Source organism: Saccostrea echinata, unplaced genomic scaffold (assembly GCF_033153115.1).
Source record: "Saccostrea echinata isolate AGI-Se365-2 ecotype Australia unplaced genomic scaffold, CSIRO_AGI_Sech_v1 ptg000005l, whole genome shotgun sequence".
Taxonomy (NCBI): Eukaryota; Metazoa; Mollusca; class Bivalvia; order Ostreida; family Ostreidae; genus Saccostrea; species Saccostrea echinata.
Window position 1 is genome coordinate 5,664,961 of NW_026889754.1, and position 20,404 is coordinate 5,685,364.

General features: G+C 35.6%; 1 pseudogene; it reads left to right on the plus strand.

Moving 5' to 3' along the window:
- The first annotated feature begins 7,047 nt into the window (after positions 1–7,047).
- Positions 7,048–9,672, plus strand: LOC133179565 (uncharacterized; annotated as a pseudogene).
- The last annotated feature ends 10,732 nt before the right edge of the window (positions 9,673–20,404 follow it).

The following is a 20,404-nucleotide window of genomic DNA, read 5'->3' on the forward strand; positions in this document are numbered from 1 at the left end:
TTCAAATAAATCACAGGCTACAGAATCACTAAATCACTTGCAATAAATATAAACACAAATTAATTCTAGTTAATTCAAAAAATTATTTCATCAGAATCAAAAAAATTGCAAATATCACACGTGCTCTCAGAACAAAAAATGGCGGCTAAAAACAATGCCAAGAAAAAATTTCCAAACTGACAGCAGTATGGGAATCTAGCACCGGGCCCCGCGAGTTGGGCGCCAGTGAAGTAACTACCGGTGTTTGTACTTAAAATATGTTTATTAACAACTATATACAAATACAGGATAACACTGCAGGTTCTGGCCCGTGGCCGACTCACCGACTGGGTCTGTCAAACACGTCTGGTCTGCCTGACATCTTGGCGCCGAAAGAGGTCCGTGCGACTGTCCCGCCATCTGACGTAGCATCGTCAGTAAGTTGTACACGGGACAGTCGCACAGATACTAGTTCTGATTTTACGACTGATCGAAATAAACTTTTTAATGGTGTGCAAACAAGCATGATCTTTTTACAAATGTAAGTCCTAGTGCAATATATTAAAGTACTTGCAAGAAACTGATTTATACGATAAGATTTAAATGTATATATTTAGCCGGGTTTTGCTGAAAGCACAGCTCTGGCTGTAGGCGTCATGATCGCATTTCTTACTATAAATAGCTCCACGAACAAAATGTAAACAAAAAGCCAAACAGCGTTCAAGAAAAACTTACGATATACAAAGTAGTTTTCCTGATATTATTATTAATGAAGCAGATTACTCACAGGAGTTTCTAAAACTTGAAAAAAAAAATGAAAATGAAAAATCATTAATCAAATATTTCATAACAATAATTGACACTGCTACTTGGCACTTGGGAAATAACTATTAATAATGCTGCAAAAATGCTGCTTTGGAACTTAAGTTTTTGTTTGTATGTTGCTTAACGTCCCTATCGAGAATTTTTCACTCATATGGAGACTCCACCACTTGCCGGTGGAGAGCTGCAAATTTTTTCCTATACTCGGCACTTACGGCCATTGAGCAGTGAGGGATCTTTTTCGTGCCAGCACCTACTGCGACACGGGACCTCGGTTTATACGGTCTCAACCGAAGGACCGGTCTCCACGTCCTACAGTGGGATTCGAACCCGCGACGTAAGGGTCAACTCCTTACTCCGCGACTCTAGAGCAGACGCTCTAACCAGTGCATCACGCGGGCGACTTGGAACTTAGTAGAGATAATAATAAGAATATTAATCACAATTTTTTGACTGAAAATTGTTGTCATTTCAGTTTGTTACAAAAGCATGTCCTTCATTCCCTTTTCACCATCATTGACATAATGTCCAAAAATCCTTTCATGATTTCCATTTTTTTTTGTGTGTGCCTTTTCTCCAAGTCTTGCTCTGCTCTTTCCAGTAAATCCATCACAGTTGGTTTTTATCTAAAAATTATTCATGTAATTATCAATTATGTAATTCATTAGATTTACTCTTTGAAATATTATACATTTTTGAATAAAAAAAATATACCATTAATCTAACATCCATTCTTGCAACCTGGGTGAAATTTGAACTCGGTGAGTTTCTCTTTAACCACTACAAGGTGTCTAGGAGTAGTTTCCGGGAATATAAATATATATTGTTAATGATTTTTTCTGCGTGTTTCACAAATTAAAATCAACAAATACAAATCTTTGAAACACAAATTACCCTTTTGAAATGGGCATCTGTCCTCAATCTCTCTTGGAATTCAGCAAGAAAACAGTAGAAATAAAATTTGGAATTGAACATGAACAGGAAGCAGCAGAAGCTTTCACAGCTATTACAGGAAATGACGTGTTTAGTTATCAACCCGTTCGTGTTAATATCTGGGAACTTCACCTGACAGAAAAGTCGAAGACTCTAATAATGATTTAATGTATGGGCTTCTAGAAATAATATGTCCAAACGCAGACTCAATTGGACAACAGTTATAATTCAAACTCCTCCCATGAGAATTATTACCAGATAATGGGTCAAATTGGTTTGACCGGCGTCCTTTTTTCCAGCTTTTGTCACGTTTACTTTCGTGGCCTTCCCAATTACTGCATTTACTTCAATTTTTAAGGACTTCTACAGATAAGAAATTGATAATACTGATATGCACTGTCTTATTTACAATATGTAAAATACATTAAGTAGCCATAAAAGGACTTCGTGGTGCATCATAGATTCATGCAATGTTTTGTATAGGTACCGGTAACTCTAAATCAATGTCTGATAATTTTATGTGTTTGAACTATATTCAAAATAAACTCAGGTGGTGAAGCAAATGGCACGCTACCTGATATGTCACATGATGGACATTAGTATTCACTTTTATCAGACGCAAGAAATCATGTGGTTAATTACAATGTTATACGTCCCAATGTTTAGTTCAATTGAGAAATAACGTAAGAGGAAACATTAACAAATAAACAACTACAACTAAATAAAAAAAATCAAACAAGATGTGTTTGTGAAACACTGATGCCCCCGTATGGCAGCTTATGGCGAAGGTAAAAGTTTCTCAAATGCAAGTCAAAATCCAGGCCAAAAGATAAAAAATGTTGGCATCCAAAGAAAGGTCTTGTCTCGAGGAATATACCTGTGATATTTAAAGTCCTAGCTGCAACTGTTCAAAAGTAATGGTGTAGGTTAAAGTCTTTTTAAAGTAAGTGAAACGTCAAGATCAAAGTTGTTGGTATCCAAAGGAAGGTCCTGTCACAAGGATTACATATGTGAGGTATGAAAGCCTTAGCACCAACCATTCAAAAGTTATGGCCAAGGTCAAAGTTTTTCGAAAATAGGTCAAACTCCTATGTCAAGGTCAAAGTGGTTGGTATCCAAAGGAAGGTCTTGTCTGTGAAGTATGAAAGCCCTAGCATCAGTCATTCAAAAGTTATAGCCGACGTAAAAGTTTTCAAAAATAGCTCAAAATCCTAGGTCAAGGTCAAAAGGTCAAAGTGGTTGGTATCCAAAGGAAGGTCTTGTCACAAGGATTACATATGTATGAAAGCCTTAGCTCCAACCGTTCAAAAGTTATGACCAAGGTTACATATTTTCAAAAGTTGGTCAAACTCCTAGGTCAAGGTCAAAGAGGTTGATATCCAGAGGGAGGTCTTGTCACAAGAAATACACATGTGAAGTTTGAAACCCCAAGCACCAACTGTTCAAAAGTTATGGCCAAGGTTGAAGTTTTTCAAAAGTAAGTCAAACTCCAAGGTCAAGGTCAAAAATGTCAAAGTTGTTGGTATTCGAAGGCCTTGTCACATGGAATACACATGTGAAGTTTGAAACCCTACGCACCAACAGTTCAGAAGTTATGGCCAAGGTTAAAGTCTCATAAATTTTTGCAAAAGTGGGACAAACTCAAACGTCAAGGTCAAATATGATGGTATCCAAAGAAAGGTCTTGTCACGAGGAATACACATGTGTCAATAAGAGTTATTGAAGTTTTTTTAAGTGCGTGAGAATTGTTCAATTTCAAAGCAGAATTCCTTCACAAAAGAATAACCTTCCCTTCTTTTCTATCTCGACCGTTCACGGTAGCTCAGTCGGTAGAGCGCTCGCTCCGTGATCGGGAGGTCGTGAGTTCGAATCTCGGCCGCGACAGACCTAAGTCGATAAAAAATAGGTAGCAACTGTTCCTTCGCCATGCGCTCGGCACTTTGGAGTGAAAGTTGCGGGTCTTTCGGATGAGACCTTAAAAACCGAGGCCCCGTGTCACGGCAGGCGTTGGCACGATAAAGATCCCTCACTGCTCAATGGCCCCGAGTGCCGAGTAAAGGTCAAAATTTGAAGCCCTTCACCGGTATATGGTGACGTCCCTATATGAGTGAAAAATTCTCGAATGGGACGTAAAACAATATACAATCAATCAATCAATCTTTTCTATCTCCCTGATAATGTTATTTTTTATTTTTTTAGAAAAATGAGTAAGAGTATTTCGTCATTTACCCAGCAAAGAGATGAAGAAGACGAGACTTTCAAGAAATTTCGGTAAATATATTGTTGGAACATAAACAATTTTTATGATAACTTTAAAATTTGAAGTAATTTTTAAAAGCTAAAATAAAGAACTATGTATCATATAGTTTAAATGTGTATATATTAAAATCAGACCAGACCTGTAGATGGAGTATAGCATTTAAAAAGAATTTTCCAGATATTTCTGATTTTACATCTATTCACAAATTTATCTTTTTATGTTCATTATTACAGGAAGGACAATCCTGCTAAATATAAACCGCTAGAAAGAAGAACGTTTGCGCTAGGATATAGCCCACCATGTCCCTCACCACCACCAATTAAAGCTGAGCTCAACCCCCCGGCACTCGACTTTGCGTATGGATATAACCCATCGTGTCCTACAGCACCAATCAAATCAGAGTTTGCGTTGGGATATAGCCCGTCATCACCTGTGTTCCATCCAGCCCCACATCGTCCCTTTACCTGTCATCCTGTACTGCAGTTTCATTTCCTCCTACACCAACAGAATTTTACTCGGTACTTAACCTTCCGACACCTGACCATACCTTAACACCAACACCTAGAAATACACCAGTGTTACCATCAGTCCTATCAGGGACCCCCGCAACTTCCACGCAAACGTCGGGGCAGTATCCTCTTAAGGAGGAGTTAAGCGCCCTCTCTGAACTCGTTGATTCAGTTAGAGTGGACTTATTACAAACTTCAATGATTGTAAATTATATGCAGGATTATTTGAAATGTTTAAAATAATTTCAAATGTTTAAAAAGTAAGGTTTTATTTGAGTTAACTACTATGAAGCCTCTGTTTGTAAATGTAGGTCTATTGAAGGTTCTCATTAATATTCCTTTGTTCTTATTTTGAGAAATATTTATAATATTATAAATCATGCTAATAAAATATTTAAAAAAATGAGTGTAATTCTTGAAAAGGGGAAATTATTTGGGTAACAAGAAAAGAAACTTTTGGGTAACAAGAATTAAGCAAAGTATACTTACTAATACAAGTACTGTCTTTGTATAAATCAAAGTGTTTCCTCTTTGCAGAATAAAAATCTAATTGAAACTTGGAGTTTATATAATAATCACAATGAATTTATAGGGTGTGTCTGAGACAATTCCTCATTGGAAAAACCAAGAATTTTGATCGTGGGAAAAACGGAGGGGTGTCTCCAGACGGCTGTTTGATGGGATGGGTGACCCCAAACGGCTTTGTGGGATGGGTGACCTCAGACGGTTTTATGGGATAGGTGACCCCAGACGGTTTTGTTGGATGGGTCGTGACGTCATTGACCCCAGACGGCTTTGTGGGATGGGTGACCCTAGACGGACCCATGACGTCATTGACCCCATATAGACCCCAGACTATATACCTTACTACTGACATGTATAGTATACTCATAAAGAAGAAAAAGGAAGCAATTAAAGCACTAGAAACATAGGTAATCAGAGATTACAGAGCTCACCTCAACGAATGTTTTCTTTAAGTAAGGCAAAGTCCCACACTAAACTAATAATCTAGGAGTGTGCATCCCTAGATGCAACATTTATGCAATTTTGGTCTGATAGGGCTTGCAGTTACTTGGGAATGGACTTATCTGAAAACTTAAAACTAGTCACTCATTCAGAAAATGTAAGTCAAATCCAGCATCCGAAGCAAGTTTTGAGATTGTTCGTCCCTTGATGCATCATCCATGCAAGTTTGGTTCAGATAGGCCTTATAGTTACTTGGAAATCTCAACATAAGGCATGCCTAAACAAACATTGTGTTAAGATTTCAAGCACCTGCAATGAGTAGTTGCTGAGAAAACTGCGACCAAAATTTGTTATGTATGGTACAGACAGATGTAGGGATAAACAGGAAGTTGACATTGGATTTGTACCAAAATGAATCCCATTATATGGCATGCCTAAACAAGATTGTGCTAAAAATTTCAAGCATCTGCGATGAGTAGTTGCCGAGAAAACTACGACCAAAATTTATTATGTATGGTACAGACAGACGCACAGATAAACAGGAAGTTGACATCGAATTCGTACAAAAATGAATCCCACCATATGGCATGCCTAAACAAAGATTATGCTAAAATTTCAAGCATCTGCGATGAGTAGTTGCTGAGAAAACTACGACCAAAATTTGTTATGTATGGTACGGACAGACGCACGGATAAACAGGAAGTTTACATCGAATTCGTACAAAAATAAATCCCACCATATGGCATGCCTAAACAAAGATTGTGCTAAAATTTCAAGCTTCTTCAATGAGTAGTTGCTGAGAAAACTGCGACCAAAATTTGTTACGGACAGACAGACAGACAGACACACAAGGGTAAAACAGTATACCCCCCTCTCCTTCGGAGCGGGGTATAATAACTAAATAACCAAATTAACATTAATGTTATTAATAATGTAAACCAAGTATCATATGCATCGATAAGATATCATTGATTCATAAACATCATCTGCTCACCAATATTTATTGTCACAGACCAGTGTTACTTTCTATATATGTAATAAATGACAACAAACTCACATTATTAGAATAAATCATGCTTTAAAAAAAGAATATGCATTTTCACATGATCAATACATATTAAAAAACCAGTCCATATTCAAAAAGTAACTACGTGTTAAAATATTCTACTGTAATGTTAATGTCATATCACACAATGTGGGTTTTTGTGAACAAAATTCATGAATTATAAAATTGTCGATCCTGCGTTGAAGTCTGTATATCCAATTCATTTCATCTATTGTATTTATATTAATCTAAGTTTGTGCCTTTCACATTATTTTAACCCCAACCATGCTTCAATATCTGTCATCATGTGTGTGTGTATCACTGTATGAGGGTTTCCACGAGAGAGAGAGAGAGAGAGAGAGAGAAAATATTACGATAACTCTCAGAGTGCATCATGCACTTGCAAATTTATTTCATTTCAACATAATTAAATCATAGTTCATACAGTATATTAATAAATTTTGAGAAAAAAAATGGGTAGATCAGAAGATCATGTGACCAAATTTTCGCGCGGATATGTTATCACGCGCTGCATGTCGATGAGAAAAGATGGAGGAGAGCCCTTGAAGATGATGTTCCTTATGTCTATTGTTTTATGTCCTGTGATTTTTGGTGCTGTATTGCCAAGGAGTACCAACAGAATCGTAAAGACATGTTACTTGCCTTGTATTAATATCACGGTGCAAGCGTCAGAAGTTCGAGACGTTTTTGTGACGTCATGTAGACTGAACTCTGTATTCGTTATTGGAAATATGTCATCGGTACATATTCACCCACTAGACCAAAGAAACAAAGAATGTGGTAAGTCTTATATTTTTCAGTTTCAATTAAGTTATCTTACACAGATCCCATATACCGCCCCCCTTTTTTTTGGACAAGTAGTACTGAAGTAATTAAATTTGCATTAATCTATTTTTCATGTTGGTAAAGAGGTGATCACTAGTAAATTAATCTTTTATCGGTCATTAAAAAGTACACATAACTGGAAACAGACGCTCATTCTTCGAAGGTCACATTTAAATTAAGATCGGGTTCGACATAATATGAATTCGAAAATCAGAGGCACTCCGGATGTTTCATGAATTCTATTTTTAAATTTCAGAGCCAAAACAAATCCCAGAAACGAGGAACAATGGTGAGCATTTGAATGTATTAATAAGAAAGATTGTGTGTGTGTGTGTGTGTATATATATATATATATATATATATATATATATATATATATATATATATATATATATACCAATTACTGTAATTGTGTTTGTGCCAATAAAATATTTGTATTTGTATATATATATATATATATATATATATATATATATATATATATATATATATATATATATATATTGCTGTAAAAGGATCTGCACATAAGGATGGCATTACGGACCTCGGGTGGCATAAAGTCCATGCAGTCTTGAACATGTTGAAAATTTGACAGGTCCAGTACAATCTCTTGATTTAGCTATATAGCTTTATTTAGCTATATAGCTTTATTAAGCTATTCAGAATAGCTTAATTTAGCTATTTTATCACACTTTTTTCTTAAATGTGTAATTTTCTAAGCAGGTACAAAAAGTCGCACCTTGGTGCAGTGATGATATTCAACCTTGAACTCTTCTGAAATTGATGCATGTAAAAATCACTCATTAAATTGTGTCTCCTTGAGAGACTTTGTACTCAAAGTTCCAAGAGTTTGGGGGCTATATAACACAATTGATACAGTTACTTCTTGAATGAAATTATAAAGGAGGCCAATTACGGTCAATAAGATGATTGGTAATAATTCAGTACAATGAGAAGCAATCATACTTATCCATGCCTCAACGCACACAAGGTAGTGGACAGTTACTCAAACAATAGAAATTTATCTTTTGCTTAAAAGTATTCAAAAGCTGCAAAGATAAAACTATCTTTGATTTTGGTTGTTTTGATAGCCCATAGTACATATATGAATAGTCAAATACATGCGACTTTTTGTCTATTTTATGCAAGAAAAAAATTTGTGAAAAACTGCATATAAATAGCCAAATCAAGCTATTTTGAATAGCTTAATAAAGCTATATAGCTATTTCAAGCTATATAGCTAAATAAAGAGATTGTACTGGACCTGTTTGAAGTAGAAAGATTTTAAATTACCCTTTTTCCCCCTCAGAACCAGTTGAGGCTACATTGGCAATTAAGGAAAGAACAAGTCCAGCTCGGCCTGGGATTACAACAAGAACAACGACTCCAGCTAACCCCGAGACCCAAACACTGAATTTCTCTAAAGAAGGTAATGGAGGAAAGAGATGTTTGTGTATAGTCAGTGCGTGACAAGTATACTTTCTTGAACATTGTCAAGGTTTAAAGAAGAAAGAAATGTTCAGAATGACTTTTTTATTTTTCAGAACCAGTTGAGAAAACGACTCGGCCTGGGATTATAACAAGAACAACGACTCCAGCTAGCCCCGAGACCCAAACACACGACATGATGGGTGATGAAGAAGAGAGACATTACAAAGATCTTGCTGAGGGTATATCTGGTTCATCCATCTATATCATTGTCATTTGTTCACTTAATTTGTTATTTCTCTTTTTATTTAAAACAAAGAAAATAAAAAATATTTATTTAGATAAATGTAAGAAAAAAGGAAAACATGTGAAAAGAAAAAAAAGTTTAGTACATGGTTGTTTAGAAAAAATCAGATAGTTAAGGAAAACAAATTACCACTAAAATATGAGCTTCAGGAAATTATAAGACCTTGTACAAAGTCAGATGATGAATTTGATGATGATGATTTTTATGATGAAGTAAACTTTGATGCAAGATTGTACGTTAATAAAAAATAGATTATGTAAAATGATTTTTTTTAAACACATGTAAAGTATATAGTGTTTCATAAATTATGTGAAGAAATCTTATTTTTGAGAACTACATTTTTTTGTAGATTATCTGACATGGGCTATCATTATTACGATTTGCTGTAAAGTGTCTTTGGTCATCATAATTCGACTTTCAATTAAAATTCGACATACAAGAATGCATGACATACCGATGCGATTGACAGAAATTGACTCCCCTGCTCCTTCCGCACCACCAGCTACTGCACCACCAGCTGCTTCTGCACCTGTCACTCCAACAGAAACACCACATACTTCTACACCTGCAACCCTGAAACCTTTAATTGTTCCTTCCTCTCCCATCAGCAAGCAGACCAGGTTGCAGAGCAAGAAGAAGCTATTACTTCGGGAAAGTGAAATGTAAATTATTTCGGGAAAGTGAAATGTAAATTAACAGGAGGGATTCTGTGACTAGTCATGTTTCTTTTTGTTTTTTGGAAACACTAGGTGTGCTTCTGCATGTAGTGATTTGTTGTTGTTTTTTTTATTTTTATGTTGTATTGAAATTTTATGGCGGCATTATATACCTGAAAACTTTTACCTCATTTTTTTTTTATTTTTTAAAGTGTTTTGTGATCCAGGGCGATTTAGTATTTTGTACATTCCTGAAAAGAAAAGTTTGCTTTTTGCGATATGTGTTTTTTTAAACACTGTGTGTACATTGCTTACATCGGACAAGGGTCCACATTTTTGTTTACTGGTTGTGAAACATTTTAATGACTTTTTTGTGTAATCTAGTCTTGTTAACTAAATAGTTATGAGTGATTTTATATAAAGCACTGAGAAATGTTATGTGTGGTTTTGTATTTTTTAAACTGAATTGTGGATTTTATTAGCTTACCATTTTAGATAGAGATAAAACCAAAAGTATCTACGATTTTGTGATTTTTTTGTAGTTTTTTTTGACAATATTTTATCACTGGCTGTAATTTATGTCACAAATTTTTCTCAATTATCTTGTAACTGATTTCAAGAAACTGTATACTCGCTCATCATGGGTTCAAACTTTAAAACAGAAATTGAATAAATATTTTATATGTAAAAATTTTCTATTTACAAACCAATATTTTTTACTAAATGAATGTTATACCAGGGAAAAAAAACCACAAGTGTGAGTTATATGAGTATGAAGTTACTAAGATAATTTTTAGTAGTAGGAAGAGACTACATCCTTCTCCAGAGAGAGAGACTTGATTGTTGAACAGTCTTGATTAAAAGTTATTTTTAAAAATAAATTAACTTTTCTTATTTTTTTATTAAAAAAAAAAGGATGGTTGATTGGTAACATTTCTTAACAAAGTAAACTGAGAATAAGAAGCTTTCTAAATTAAAGATATGGCAGACAATAGTCTCTTGAAAGAAATCCTGGACTCCTTAACTGATGTCGACACTATCAATCTCTTTGCTGCAGCCAATGGTCTAACCGGTGACACTGAGGTCGAGAACCGAATAAAGGAACTTGAATGGAATGGACACATAGATAATTTATGGAATGAGCTTCTTTTTGACCTGGAACCTTCATCTAAGAAACCAAGACAATCGCTTAACAATGACCAGCCGTCTACCAGCGTTCAGTCGGGGGGTGGGGATGATGATGAAGCCGAGAAACTTTATTTTATATGGAAAAGGGAAACTCGGACGTATACAAAGAATCTGGCCCGTGACACAACCTTTAAGGTAAAATTCAATGACCAATGGAGAGGGGATAAATTGAAAGATATTTATGACAAATTACATGGTATGTTCAATGACGTGTTGTCACAGGCCAGAGGACACGATGCCGATTTGGGGAGAGTGGTGTTAAGTCATCCCAATTTAAACAACCCCATTGTCGTCCCATTGCAAACGTGGGAAAATCTAAATGCCGATACAGTGATGTCTGAGATTACCAAGGTACTTAACTCTAACGAAACAATTCCCGTTGATGAACATTTACTCGTCACTGTAGGATCTATCGACTTGCCAAAGGGAGGGAGCTGGAGTGGAAATAAGTTACCGGTTACGTCACTTTTTGGGCCCAATAATTCTCTGAAAAAAAAAGAAATCCGTCTTGTACGTCGAAAATGACAACAATCTCTGTTTACCCATTGCCATAGGCCTCTGTTTCATGAAAACCTGTAAAATGGTAAATGCAGAGACGTGGTCTCGTTTAACAGGAAACGACTCTGGGGTCAGGATGGATCACGGTGATTCAACACAAAACCGTTCCCAAACAATATTGTGGTAATTTACTCAAAAAGTCACGTAAAAAATACCAAACAGAAATGGCGGTTTGGCTGTGTAAAAAAGCAGGCGTTCCTACTGACAGATATCTAGGATTGAATGATATCGAACCTTTCGAAACCTTGCTGAATGTGAGTATCAATGTGGTGTCTTCCCGAGTAGGAAACAAATTCGTTCGAGTCACGAAAGAGAATACGGAACGAACACGTCTTTATTTGTATCACGTGGAAACTGAAAATGAGAAACTTTGGCATGGTATTGGAAGAATACAGGGGTTCTTCAATGCTGCTTATTTTTGTCATACGTGTTTGAAACCTTACAAAAACAAATATGCACATACTCGTGCGACTTCCTGTGACGTGTGTCTACACGTATAACTGTCCAGAGTCCAAAGTGCAGGTTGGATGTCCATCTTGCGGTCGTGTCTGTCGTTCACTCGCCTGCTTTGAAAGGCACAAAGTCGGTAAAATGGTGCGCAAAGACAAGATACCCCCCGCATGGGAATTGTGGCATCAGTGTAAGAAATGTCGCGTTAAACTGTCAACTGCTAAACGCAACCCTAAGCTACACGTCTGTGGCGAGTGGCAGTGTTCCAGTTGTTCCGAATACCACGTAGGGACACACCATTGTTATCAAAAAGCGTACAAATCGGATCCGGAAAAAGCGAAAAAGAAATTCATCTTTTATGATTTTGAGACGCGCCAGGACGACATTTTTCAATGCGATCAAGGCTATACCCCCTCTTGCATCAGATGTCGAGAATGTGCCACGAAGGAACGACAGTGTGTCAACTGCAGACTGTGTCAAAATTGTCAGGATCCGTCTTGCGGACTGTATCAACATAGTCAATTTTGCAGTCTTGCAGACTTCTTGTAATGCCTGTGAAAAAAAACGAATTAAACAAAGATTCTACATGTAGCGAGTGTGGTGTACGCTGTGTCAGGTGCTCTCAAATGAAAAAATCAAAATTCGTCCGTTCTCCCTGTCCAGATACTTGTGGTCGCCGGGAACTGATCTTTCGTGGTGAAGACGCCGCACAGCGGTTTTGCGCCTACGTGACTCAACCACACGTCAAGAACACTATTTTAATCGCCCATAACGCCAAAAGTTTTGACTTGTATCCCATTTTAGAGGTTCTCATTGACCGACATTCGATTCGACCGGATAAAATCATTTACAACGGATCCAAAGTAATGTACATGCACATTGCAAACAAACTGAATCTCACATTTTTGGATTCGTTGAATTTCCTTCCCATGAAATAGCAAAGATCCCAGAAGCGTTTGGTTTAGAAGAACTCAGCAAGGGATTCTTTCCTCATTTTTTTTAATACGAAAGAACATCAGACTTACGTGGGTCCCTATCCGGCTCTAGAATTCTACGGATACAATTTCATGTCATCGGGAGAGAGAAAGAAATTGGTCACGTGGCATGCAAGTAAGAGCTCTGAAGTATTTAACTTTAAGAAGAGATGTTGAAGTACTGTCGCTCGGACGTCGACATCTTGAGAAGGGGTTGCATAGCGTTTCGAAATACTGTACTTCAAGCCACGACAATAGAAACTTCGCATGTTCAACCCGATGGAACTATTTCAACGACGACCATAGATGGCGTAGACCCCTTTGATTACGTAGCGATCGCCAGTGTTTGTATGGGTATTTATAAAACTTTATTTCTTAAACACAACCTTGAAGTAGAAATCACGAGGGATCAGACATCCACCTGGCATGAGATGGACAACTTTGAGGGGGTAAAAGGGGTGTGGCTTGATGGAAAATGGGTAGCCCTCAGTGACCTGGAAAAAGAGGAAAATACGGAAGTGGGAAAACGACAATTGACGAGTCCCATTGCCGTCGTACCTTCTCAAGGATACGTCAGCAAAGAGAATTTTAGTAAAATTTCTATTCAATGGTTAGAATGGCTAATGCAACGAAGTCGACAACGAGGAACACCTGTTCATATCCGTCATGCTCTTAATGGGGGAGAGTACCACGTACCAGGGACCAATTACAGATGTGACGGTTTTGTCGAGAGTCCTACGGGGAAAGGCACCATATACGAATTTTACGGTAAGAGATTTTACTCTGTATTACAAAATTTGGTATTGAATTTGCCCCTCCCTTGCCCCTAAAGGAGGGGGGGGGGGGGCGGCGGCGGCGGCGAATCTTGTGTTGAAAACGTTTTACATCTTATGTGTTTTTTTTGTTAGGTTGTGTGTACCACGGTTGTCCGGATTGCTTCCAACAGGATCGATCCGATGTCAAGCATCCCGCGACGAACCAGACATTAGACGAACTCTTCAAGATGACCAAAAAAGCGAGAACGAGAACTCAAAGAGCTTGGGTACCATCTGGTCGTCGTATGGGAGCATCAGTTTCGGTACCAGCTGGAGAAAAACACGGATTTACAACAGTTTATCTCTACATTGGATTTGCAAGACAGACTTGATCATCGCGACAGTTTCTTTGGGGGTCGCACCAATGCCATAAAACTCCATTATAAAGCTAAAGAGGACGAAACCATTCAGTATTACGAATTTACCAGTCTCTACCATTGGACAAATAAATACTGTCGTTATCCCCTGGGTCATCCGACAATTATCACGAATGATTTTCGGGACATGTCAAATTATTTCGGCCTTGCCAAAATCAAAGTCCTCCCACCTAGAAAATTGTACCACCCTGTGCTTCCGTGCCGCTCCCAAGGAAAGCTGAAATTTCCTCTGTGTCGAACGTGTGCGGACTCTGAAAATCAGCATGACTGTACTTGCTCTGTAGAGGAAAGAGCCATCACGGGCACGTGGTGTACTCCCGAAATCCAAATGGCAGTGTCAAAAGGGTACCAAATTTTAAAAATTTATGAGGTCTATCATTTTGAGCAATCGTCTCAATATGACCCTTCGGTGGGTGAGGGGGGTCTGTTTGCAAAGTACGTCAATACGTTCCTTAAGATTAAACAAGAAGCCTCGGGATTTCCTTCCGAGTGTGGCAGCGAAGAGTCAAAACGGGAATACATTCGACAATACAAAGAAAAAGAGGGCATAGACTTAGAGTACGACAAAATTCAGAAAAATCCAGGTTTGTGCTGTTTAGCCAAACTCTGTCTTAATAGTTTTTGGGGGAAATTCGGTTAGAGACTAAGCATGAAACAATCCATGTTCTTTCACGAATCCGAATGTGATAAGTTTTTTCGGAATATCTCAGATCCTACTAAAGTACCTCATAATTTTCACATTGTTTCTAGGGACACTCTTCAATTTGAATGGAGTAATCATCCCATGTTTATGCCTCCGGCTTGCAAAACAAACATATTTTTGGCAAGTTGCACTACTGCGCATGCGCGATTACGCTTATATAGTGTATTAAATCGGTTGAGGGAAAACGTTCTGTATTTTGATACAGACAGTGTCATTTTCAAAACCAAAAAGTCGGACGATTTGCATTATCTGCCTATTGGAAACTATTTAGGGGAATTGACCAACGAGATCAAACCAGAAGATGGTCATATTGTGGAATTTGTGTCGGGGGGTCCCAAAAATTATGCATACCGTACACTTTCTGGCAGGGAAGAATGTAAAGTTCGTGGGTTTACATTAAACTGGGCTAACTCTAAAGTGATCAATTTTGAAGCTATCAAATCTTTGATCTGTACAGCACAAGATAAGCAAATTGAAATTATCAACCCCTGTAAAATATCCAGGGACAGTCGGAAAAGAAAATTGTTAAACCGCATAGAAACCAAACGATATCAAATGGTTTACACCAAAAGGAGAATTCTGCCCAATTTAGATACGCTGCCATTTGGATATTGTTAAAACCATGAAAATAAAGATGTACATTTTAATACCCATTTTTATTTTAATATTCACATTACAATTCAATGTATTTATTATCATTTACAATAATATGCATTACCGTATATACAATAAAATTTGTTTTTAAAAGAACAGTCTTTTTCTTCCAATTTAACACTCAGTACGTAAGCCAAGGAATGTGTTTAATTAGTTTAATTACCATTTGCAACTTCCATGAATTGTAATAATTGAACAAAAATGAATCAACACCAAGATTTTGGATTATGGATTATTTTAAAAAGACTTTCCACAAGGAAACCGATGACAATCTTGGAAAAGGATAATGAACTAACAAAGTTCTGACTAAGCTAAACATATTGTTTGCGCCAATGTGAATTTTTTTTTCATATGGGCCATCGTGTCCATAATTTTGGGCGAACCCGAGGGTTGGTATGTCAGAGATGAACAGGCAGGCATCCATTCTTCTAATTTATAATCCAAGATTGCTTTGTGTTTGAAATAGGTCCCTCTGTATTCTTCATCCTTTCAAATGTGTAATTTCATACACCCATCATTTGACATAAAATGGGATAAATTGTAATCTGCACTATAAGACATGTTTTAAAATAAATTTATTAGTATTTTAAATATGATATTAGACAAAGATACGTGTAGATTGGTTGACTAAAAACATTTCCCATCTGTGTTTAAAGGTTTTGCGGCCTGATATCTTTGACGCTTGCGTCAAGATTGTTTTCTTTTTTTTTTATTTGTATTTCTTTATTATATTCATTAATGATATAATATTGTAATGCCATATTATAAACATGTATGTGACAATTGGTATTAATAATAAAAACAAAACAAAAACAAAAAAAATTGTCTCAAGTCCCTATGCTTACGCCTACCCTCCGAATAATCACTTTACGGTACTAAAATTCTCATAAGCCAATTAAAGAACGAATTGACATTAATGATGCGTAAGCAGTTTATCAGAACGTACTCATTTTATTCGGATTAATAGTCCAATTCACACAGCCTTTATTTTTTTATCATACACTCACCGTATGAAAAAAATCATCAAGGACCATTGTTGCTTGGGTCGGGGTACTGGAATCTTCAATTTCGTCACCAACATTTCTCACAATGTCGTTATGACATTCACTGCGGTGACATAGGTAGATGTACTCTTTTGGGAGACCCTGGGCTTGTCTAATTGCCAGGGACTTAAACTGGAGCCATATAAATTTTTCTCCATGTTTTAAGCATACAAAAATACTGCATTGATATAACGAAGAAGCTGCATGAAGCTCAACCTTCGTCCCCAAAGTTTTGCTTTCAAATATTTTCATACGTTGCAAATACGCTTCTGGCGTATCAGGATGTAAACCCATGTTGCAATTTCCTCAAAATGTGAAACAATCAAAGTTGGGAGAAGTCGCTTTCCACTGATTACACTTTCTGGTTGTGTATTACATCAATACCATAGATTTAGTAGCCAGGTTTAGAGACAATATATATAGTCATAAAACGTTGAAGAAGTACATCATGTGTGATATCAATTAAAAATCAAGATATTACAAGTAAACGAGATATTTACATTTGGAGAGAATTTGGGACAGTCTCTATTTTACACTTGCTTTTCTGGTCACATCTACAGTCATAATCTAAAACAGGTTGATGAACATACTTATAAATAAGTGCAAGAAGACTAAACCAACTGAAATCATGTCAAAATATAATACATTCTTGAGGACAGTTTCTTTGTTTGCCACATAAGCCCGCCAAAATACAACAGTTGTCAAAAAACGTAATTCGTCACATTCCTTTAATTTAGACTTTTGATGGCCTGTCAATAGTTCTGAAATATTCGAAAGAATTTTAAGGTATTTAATGTATAAAGAAGGGATTTTGAACAATTTTGAATCGTTTTAAACTAGTTAAAAATACATTGTTAGATAACGATGAAAGTGAAATGAGCCAAATTCACATGACTGATAACAAATAAGAAGCTGATCATTTTGCACCTGAAAAATATTTGAAGAGTTATCTGCCCTTCATGAAAAGAAGAAAAAATTAATTTTGTCAAAATATGTGGTAAATGATTCATTTTATTTCATATTTTAATAAAAAGAGAGTCTATGCATATTTGTATGAAATTCACTTTACTTTTTACAATATCTTAATAAAACATGCGCTGCCCATAGACGTCAATGTAAAATTTAAGGTGCAATTAATTGGACAGTAATTAAAATTTTGTAAATTCCTTTGGTGGGGTATGTTTATTTTATAACACCTTCAAAATGTTACCATGATTAATCATTTCGGGCCATTAATTTATTAGGTACAAAATATGGTCGTTATACATTGAATACCCTAGAATCATCGCAGCGTCTGTTTTATGTTGACATTTGGGCAACATAGGTAGATCATGACTATTATAATAATCATTGGATCAAATCATCATTATGTACAAGAACATCCTTTTCCCGCCTTTATGTCACAAATCTTGTACTCAAAACGAAATTCGATATTTTTTGCAATCAGCTCTTAGACATAAAAGTTGGAAAAAAGGTTTTAACCTCTCACAAACGATGAAAAATTTCAGGTAGTCACCTTATACAATATCACAAAGGAAAATTGCAATTGTATGTTTGTTTGAATTTCGTTTTTACGCTTGCTGCAGTAATAAAAAAGAAAATACGACATAAGGTGCATTTTCTCTGTTAAACCTATTAAAAAATTAACTGAGAAAAACTTCTTTAAGACTATAATTTTCAGATATATTTTTCATCAAATATTCATGGTAAGGTTTAGATCTATAGATACCTTAATTTAATTGCGTTTTTGTTCGTCAATTGGATTAATAAGAAATGCAAAGTAATAATACGGGAAAAATTTGAGTAGGAGGTAGGCATGGGCAAGGAAAAGATATAAGTATGCATTTAATGCATTGTATTACATAAATATAATGAGGCATTTTTTCATATGCCATTCTTCGTGCTATTTTGAAGTTTCTGGTCACATATTGCATTAAAAATGTATCTATGTCTCGGTATTCATATCGTATAATTCAATGGATAATACATTTTTCCCGTGGTTTTAAATTTAGATAGATAAATTTCTATAAATGACCAGACATCCATCTTATGTATAGAGAAGTTGTACCATACAAAATCTATTTTAATCCCTTGCACCAAAACATGGAATGGTACACGTTTTTTATGCTAGAGCAGCAATGATTACCATCAGTAAAATTAATATCTTATTGGCTCGAATGACATGATAAGAAGAAAATGAAGGTGCATGTCTGTAAAACGTGTAAGGTGTCAAACTGGTCGACGTTTTCTTCCGCTGCATTATGCCGTGGAGCCATTCAATGCCTTTGATTCTAGCATGTTTAATAGTAATTTCATTTGCATGGACTCATAGACACCGCCATTTTTATTTTCGATTCCACTTAATGTTCCAGTGGAAGTTGCTGAAATGAAATTGAATCAAATTGCAACCTTACTTCTGTTGATTAAGATAAAATAATTGTGAATACTAAATATACATAATCTTCACTAGAAGTACACGTCTACTTACACATAACACAGTACTTTCCTGGAGCAAAATCCAACATTCCAGGAACAGGATTAAAACTGTAAATGAGCATTGTAAAAGAAACTTTATTGCATGGTCGAGTGCACTACAGTATCAAATGTTTCCCGTGGTCCAGTGAACATAACTGAAATTCTCTTTCTGATGCCTAAAATGGAAAATATTGACTTATTGTATGAAGTAATGTTGACCATGTTATCAAAAGAAATAGTAATGGTTTTAATACTAATGGTATTTAGTATAATTGTTTTAAAGCATGCAAAAATAGTTTTGTAAATGATGACTGCTTATCAAATTTTTACGCATATATTTCTGTGATTTCATCTACATATACAGTGTGGCAAATTGATAGTTCAACAGAAAAAGGAAACAACAGTCTCTTTTTTAAGAAAGAAGAATAGTAAAACACATTCAATTGTTCAATTCTCTTCTCAACTATCAATACAAATTCCTTACAGGGAAATAAATTTTAATGAAATTTAAATTATCAAAACTTACCAAAAATAAATAATGAATGTGGCTTTACAGAACAGTGTATTGCATTGAAACATTTTTTTTTATTCCAATGAAGAAAAAAACCCCGATTTCTTTCAAGTGGCACACTAAAATTGTGTTTGTGTCATATGAAACTTGACACTGGAACAGGGATGGGGTAATCGTAATCGATTGTAATGATTACTTTCTTTCAAGTAATCGACAGTAATCTGTAATCGAAGAGATTTTGGATTACTTGTAATCTTAATTACAGACACACATAAATATCAAATATAAACATAAATAATGTATATAAATATAAAAAAAATGTTTTGATTTCCTTACTTTTATTATCATATTAAGATTAATAATGTTCTCAATAAAATTTGCATTATAGACCAACTGGTCTAGTATTAAATAATTCAGAAGTGTACTTCAATCAATTATTAATAAAAGATACAAATTGTTTGTGTGCATTTTACATTTGACCCACTGTCCTCTTGCTGCATGTCCTTTTTCATATTACAGATGTTGAAAAATTTTGTCTTGTATAATAGAAAATTATAAATAGCTAAAACAGATTTGTGCTGTATTAGATATAAATAATTTGGTAAATAAACTACATTGTACTCAAAAAAAAAAAGAAGATGGAAATACTTATTCATATCTAAAAATGTTTAAACAACTTCAAACTTGTGTTTTAGTAACTTTAAAATTTGCAAAATCATTCTCAAGTTTTCATTCAAAATTGTAAGGTTCCTTTTTTTGTCAGTGAGAGGTTATAAGTCTATATTTTACGAGAGGGAGTTAGTGGCTTGCTTATCTTGGCTAATTAATTGACTGAGACATCCCTGACATGCAGATAATGAGGTGTAAACTGTGAACTACCTAGTGTATAACTTTTATAATTCATT